At 31.9% G+C, this 7,069-nt stretch overlaps 1 protein-coding gene across 8 annotated transcripts in view; it reads right to left on the bottom strand.

Moving 5' to 3' along the window:
• The window catches only part of Plag1 (PLAG1 zinc finger), a 41,038-nt gene that overhangs the window by 33,380 nt on the left and 589 nt on the right, over nt 1-7,069 (bottom strand). The window lies entirely within an intron of this gene.

The raw sequence follows: 7,069 nt of genomic DNA, 5'->3' as shown, positions 1-7,069 counted from the left end.
AAGCAGAGCAAAGCATAAAATGTCACTAACCCCCTTTGGGTGTGACCTATACTCAGAGGCACTATCCTTCTTTGAAATATTTTAAACTCCTCCAAGAAAAGAACTAGTAGGGCTGCTTCTACCACTCTCGGTGTAATTAACCTACTTTATTAAATGTCTAATTCTCTTTCAATGCTGAAATTGTATTCATTTGAATAGTGATTTTTCAAATAAAATATTACTAATATTGGAAGAGAAATACAACCTGGATTAAAAGTCTACTTAATTAAATTACCACAAACAATAGTAAAATATCAAAAGACATGAAAAATATTTTAAAAGTACAAAGGAAACAGATTCACATCTGAGATGTATCTGATAATGAAATATGCTGGTTATATTAATATTTATTTTTAAGGTTATGATAAATCTTATCCAAAACAGATTAAAGCAACAACTCTCCCATAAACTAAAAATTTATACAAACTTGGTTTTGAAGTAATGTGGCTAATTTCTCTTCTTTGAAATGGAATAATTAAAGAAAGTACATTCAGGGAATGCAAAATGCAATGTAAGAAAAGGAATTATATAAAGTGGTATTTTCACTTCATTGATAAAAATAAAACCTACTTATAACTCTCTTAGAGTATGATGAAAAGTAATGTGAGCTCTATGTAATTTTAGTATTAAGACAATACAAGAAAATAAAATCAAATTATTCAGAAAATCTAGTAGATTAAAAATCAGTGGTGCTATTTTGAACTTGTACACTTTAACTACTCTAACCTTCCTTCCAGGTTTAATTTCTTAAAATTTTCTTGATCAAGAATAATTCAATCAGCATTTACTAACATATTTTCAAGGAAACAAATTGATCATGACACTTTCAAATTTTACTTTTTAATCAAAAGCATTACACTTCTCAACCTCTAATTTTATTCTAATCTGAGTCTCCAAAAATGTATCTCAAAGTTAAAGGCTCTAATGTTTACTAATTATAGAGATACAATTTTTTAAAAAGTCATATGACAGTGTTTTAGTTATAACATTTATCCTGAGAATATTATCATATTCAAAAATGAATATATAGAAAATTGATAATAATCAACCTGTACATGTGTAACTCTGGTCTGAGAAAATACAAATTATTTAATAACTGAAAGTCTAAAATGAGGCTTTCATTCTCAAAAAAGGTAAGAGTTCAAGACTCTGTAATGTTATATTATCCACAAGCTGTAGAGGACTCTTAATTTAAGATGCCTCCTGGATTCAGAGTATTTTCCAATACTAAGGACAACTTCCACTCATGACCATAACAATAATAGGTTTTGATTCTCCTTCAGAAAAAGCAGTAACAGCATACATCTAAAAACATCCCAGAAATTAAGAGCTTTGTTGGTAAATGTTCTTGTCTTATGAAAAGCTTTTAAAATGTTATTAAGTGTGTAAAAAAATACTTAAATTGCCCTTAAAAAGTCCATAGAACAAACTATTCTTAGACTAAGGTTTTAAGATTTATTTCACCAGCTTACAAGCAAGTTTTAAGTATTCTAATAAATAATGAAGAAAGAAATTTTTAATAGTTTCTAAGATTCTCTTAACACTTCAGAAAAGTACACATTTTAAACAATCTCTAAAATCGGTTTTAAAAATAGAAAATAATCTTTCCTTTTTTTAAAAAAAGAACTCCAAATAATCATTAAAATTATTCTTAAAAGTTAATTTAGTTTAATCAAAATCTACACAGGGAAAAAAGACTTTGGGGATCTACTTTTTTAATGATCATCATGAACTCAGCAGTTTGTATTAAATATATTCTTACAGATTCCCCCCAATTATCTCTCATTTACTAAAATTTATAACTTTTGCTTTATTCTGTATTTACATAGGCTGAATTTTAAATTTCCCATAGTTGTTATTTTATTCTGAAATTGTTGTCTACCTACTTCATTATCATCAATTTTAAACATTTTAGTTCACATCGTTGTTGTTCTTATATACTTTTCCATTGTTTAAAATTCTTATTTCTAGAAGACAACAAAAAGATATTTTTTCTTCCTAAACCTTCACATTTCTAGGGAGTCTATGTTTTTAAATAAGAAAAAAATTTCACTTAAAAACCAGCAAGGAAATATTTTATGCAAACTGCTTTTCCTATTAACCCAGGACATAAATGCATAAGTTCATCTATTCTGTCTATGCACATAATTTCTTAGGTAGTCATCTCAATTTCCCAGCACACAGTGTGGTTAGTTTTAATACCATGATCCTGTAGTAACCCTGTTTACAAGATATCCAGGGGCTTTTAAACACTAACAATTTTAATGCAATATCACACCACTTCACTTTTTAAAAATGAAGATAGCATTTTTACACTATTTTTGTATTTTGATAATTATCTTTTTAAAAGAGCAAAATCCTTAAGATAAAAAGTACCAAGTACACAATAAACAAAAATACTCAAGTGTTCTTGTTTGTCTCACACTACCATATCCTGATCAATACCACCCTACAAAAAGCAGGCAGGGATAGTTATACACACTAAGCAGAATGCAAACCATGGGGCAGTGGGTTAATTTAAAAGTATACATCAAATTAGCCCTCTGTAATGATTTCTAGAGGCTCTCACTCAGATATATTTCTCATAACTTCAAGTGTTAATAACTAAACACTTTTATTTTATAATAAAGTAATAGTTACTTTTATAAAATAATCTAAACATTTTAATTTAATTTCTCAAATTAAATTTAAAAATTAAATGTTTAAATGATATATAAAGCTTGCCCTATTATAAAGGAAAAGCAGTAACATGGTGATTTCAGATTCAGGTATTTCAAAAAATTTAGACAATGAAACAAATAAAAAAAGCAAAGATTAGTTACTTCTAAAGTGTCCTTATGATAAAATGGAAAAGAATTCCCATGCATGAATTCTAAAATCATAGCTAACTTTACAGTTCATCAATCGGATATACCCTGCTCTCACATTTAACTTATTTGTAAATGCTTCTTCAAGGCTACCTAAACACTTACTAATTGGTTAAACATGTTGCCTATATTAATTCCTGTTAAAGAAACTTGAGGTTCACCTTTGTTTTTTGGTAGTGATGATATACTTTTAAAGTATTCATTGTTTTAGCAAAGGTGTTTATGAGGTTCTCAAAACATTTTAAAAATGGTTCAAGGGACAATGTATAGCCCTTCTGCCTTGAAAATGTTCACTATCAGATTTTGCTAGATAGATTTAGTTTTCTCCTTCTGAAACTCTTTTCTCACTCAAATAACTAAGGAATCTAAGATGTTTATAATATAAAAAACAAATTTATATTTATTTCTTATACATCTGCAAACACATCAAAAAGAACATGTACTTTAGATAGCACAAGTTATTCATTAAAACTTTTTCTTGATTGTGTATATGTGTGTGTGTATATGATAGATAAATTTTCACGTCATTTTAATTTCCCAAAGAAAGGGATTCTAAATAAAAGATATTAAAACATTCCTGGAAGGATGATCAGTTTGATTACACAGTTCAAGAGGCAAAATGTCTACTGAAACAAAACTTCAAAGATAAGTATAGAAAAATGTTTTAGTTGCCTGGCTTTTCAAATCTCAGTTAAGAGAGAAACATAACATTTAATTTAGAGAACAACAATTTAATCTTTAGAAAGGATTATTTTTAATACAAAAATGAAGGAAAAGTCCTCATATTTTATTGATATTAAAACTTGAAAAGTATCATTAAAAATTTTAAACTATATCGATAAAAGAAAATTCACTAATAAATCTAGGTGTAAAATGTCTGCTTATTAAAATATTTTGATTACAATAAACATACATAGAACATTATCAGCATTGCCCGCACTTACAAATCATCTTCCACAACCACTAAATTCTTTATAGAATTAAAGCACATAAAATTAAGCATATAAATTTTAAGTAAGAATCTCTATGATGTTTCTCTAACTGAAATAAAAATATGGACTATACAATATCCCTAGATTCATTCTGTAAATCAGTATAATTTAATAGTAGCTTCAAATAAAGTTTGTTCAACAGCTAGTATTTCTAAGGCATCAAAAACCCTTAACTCAAACAATTCAAATTAGATATTTGTGCCCTATCTTACCTTAACTGGACTCTCTACGGAATTACAGATTTTATATTTGTGCAGTGTGACTGCATTTTCTAATTCTGACAAGTAGCTAGTTATGTAAAACCCATATCACACTATGTGAGAAAGAAAAAAAAAATCACAATACCACCACTTTTATTTTAGGGTGACAACAGACCAAATGTAACTTGAAGCATCTCAACAATCTAAGTAACTTATTGCTCTAATACAATTGGGAAAGATACTTTCCCTTTACTTTTATAGAGACAATTATTGATATTAGCATCTGGTTTGTCAAAATGGCAACTAACTACTCAAGATCTCAAAGTCTCTTTTCTTCTAAACACAAAGAATAATCCTGACTTTAGCTAGTAAAATTGTCTTGAGCCTCCAAACAATGAAAATGCAAGATAAAACCAAAGGGTTTTGCAAATATTCATGGCATTCTGAAACCTCTAGACAGAAGATTATGTGGGGAGTGCCTCTCTTTTCAATTAATAGATTAATAATAATTTTATCTAATCAATTTTGATTTAACAGTGGTTTCTGGCATTATTTTAATGAATTCTTAGAAAGTTGTAATTGTTTGCAAAATGAGAAACCACAAGATGATGTATTCCAATAATTCAGATGCAATGTGGTTATGGAGATTTTACAAAAAAGCACAGAGAAAAGCTCAATTATGAACACAAGTTACCATATAATAGACTATAAAATACTAATTTATTTATACAGTATGGCAAAAAAACTCCATTCCATATAAGAAGCTTAACAATTCAGCTCCAACTTTAATCCATTTCTATAAATCATAAAAACAAAGCAAAATAGAGGTTTATTTCAGAAACACCATATACCTGTGGAAAAGTAACACAAGTAATTTCTACTCAAGATTAACCTTGATCTCAATAGAGAACCGCTAACAACTTACATGGCACATTTAAAATTTGAAAATACTAGAGATATCTAAAATATCTAAAATAATACAGCTGATAGATGTTTATGATGAGTAAACAATTCCTGTTGAATAATACAAATAAATTCAAAAGATGAAAACTGACTCAGGATTTTAAAATATTTTCATTTCAAAGGCAAGAAATTATAGCATAAGAATAGGCTGGACTTTAAAAATGAATATATATGTAAAGTTTTCCATGGTCTTGGTGTGTGCGCCTCTGCCCCCATGGCTACTGCTTATCCTATGAAAGAATCTTCAACACTGTTTGCAATTTCCAACCAGAAGTCCTCGATGTACTTAAAGCCAAATTGATTACTAGGTATTTTACAGCTTTTACAAAATGGCTGTAAAATCATACTGTGGGCAAGCATAAGTTTGATCTCACTATACAGATTTCATAACTGTTCAATCATGCTATATACCATTACACCTCACACACCTTAAACTATTTCCATTTTTCCATAATTCCTCCCAAAGTCAGCTTCCACAGCAAAGCAATGTAACGTGAAAAGTTCCTGGGAGGGCTTATTACAGACAACAACGCTTGGATACAAGCTAAGCTATACACATATCCATCTTCTGTTCAGCTTGTTTATCCCTCTTCTCCATCACTCCTAAAGGTGGGTGCACTTGAGTAATGGAAAGAGAAGGCTCTTCCATCACCACACCCTCCCAGCACCTCTGCTTTAGGTTCTCTGACAGGGAGTCTGTGTAGGTGATGAAAACCATAAGAAAAGAGAAGCTGTCCCTTTAAAATGCCCTGCTCTGTCCCATATCCCACGTGGAACCAACATCAGCAGCACTTTCCCATTAACATCAATGTGATGCAAGAGGCACCATCCTTTTATATAGATAAAGCCAGAAAACCTCAGCCTAACATTCCTTAGTGAGGATGAACAGGTGAAGTAAACGTGATAGGAAGGGAGAAACCAAGCAACTTTCCACCCTCCCCAAAAGGTACTACAGCCTTGCACTCCAGTCGCTCTGTGCAGTATCACCTCTTTACCCCCTCCTTTGAAGAGCCCAGTTTAAAGAAAGGAGGGAGGCACTAACAAAACCTGAAGCATAAATGCGACGAAAATGCGATCTAAAGCCGGAAAGGTTTATTCTTCCAATCACACATATTAACTCTATTAAGAAAATGGCATCACTTTCCACTAAAAAAAAAAAAAAAACCAAAACAAAACAAAAAAACCACCCAAACCTCGCAAAGATCATTAAAAAGGAGTTATAAAATAGCAACTATAGTGTTTATCTTATCTCAGATCAGTCCACATTACCAATAAGTTTAGCAGTTTCTGCACTACCACCTCCCCCCTCCCTCCCCCTGCTCCTCTAGCATCGGATTTTCACGTTTTCTCATTGTCGGTTGAGTTATAAAAGGCTTTTGCTCTTCGAAAGTTTTAAAAAATAAATAAATATTAACTCCTTGGTCTCTGCAAAGTCAAAATGGACTTCAGGGGAAAGGCGGTTCATACTTTTACCTTTAGCGAGAAAAGGGGGAGCATCCTGGATTTTTAGGGATTTTTTGCGATTTTTAAAAAATTTTTATTTGGTTATATGCCTGAGTTCTCCCTCCATTTTGGTTGTTTATGATACTGACAACAAGCTGTCCCTGCTCTGTGCCGATCTCCTGCTTTCATTTAGCACCCCCTCCCCCTCCCCCCTCGCAGCCACACACCCCGGGCTCACACCTCCCCGCAGACCCCGCACCCCGATCCCGACTCGCCCACCTGAGGAAAGGGCAAAAACAAATTCATTTCTCCAGAAAAGAAAAACCTCTTTTGAAAAAGGGGCAAAGTTACCCCAAGTCACTCAAAGTGCCCCCCAAATATTGCCGACCGTGGGTTTCCGCCAGGCCCTTTGGGAAGCGACCTTCCTCCGGGATGTTTTGGTGGAAAATGCGGAGAGTTTACTCTCAAAACTGAATTTATATTAATTTTTCCCTTATTTTTCGGGTCTCTAATGTCTTCCGCTCTCGCTGCTGCCGCTGCCGCTGTCACAATATTCACAGCACCA

The sequence above is a fragment of the Fukomys damarensis genome, unplaced genomic scaffold (assembly GCF_012274545.1).
Source record: "Fukomys damarensis isolate Sample0158 unplaced genomic scaffold, DMR_v1.0_HiC HiC_scaffold_5, whole genome shotgun sequence".
Lineage (NCBI taxonomy): Eukaryota > Metazoa > Chordata > Mammalia > Rodentia > Bathyergidae > Fukomys > Fukomys damarensis.
The sequence above is the reverse complement of the archived record's forward strand: the minus strand, read 5'-3'. Positions and strand labels throughout refer to the sequence as shown.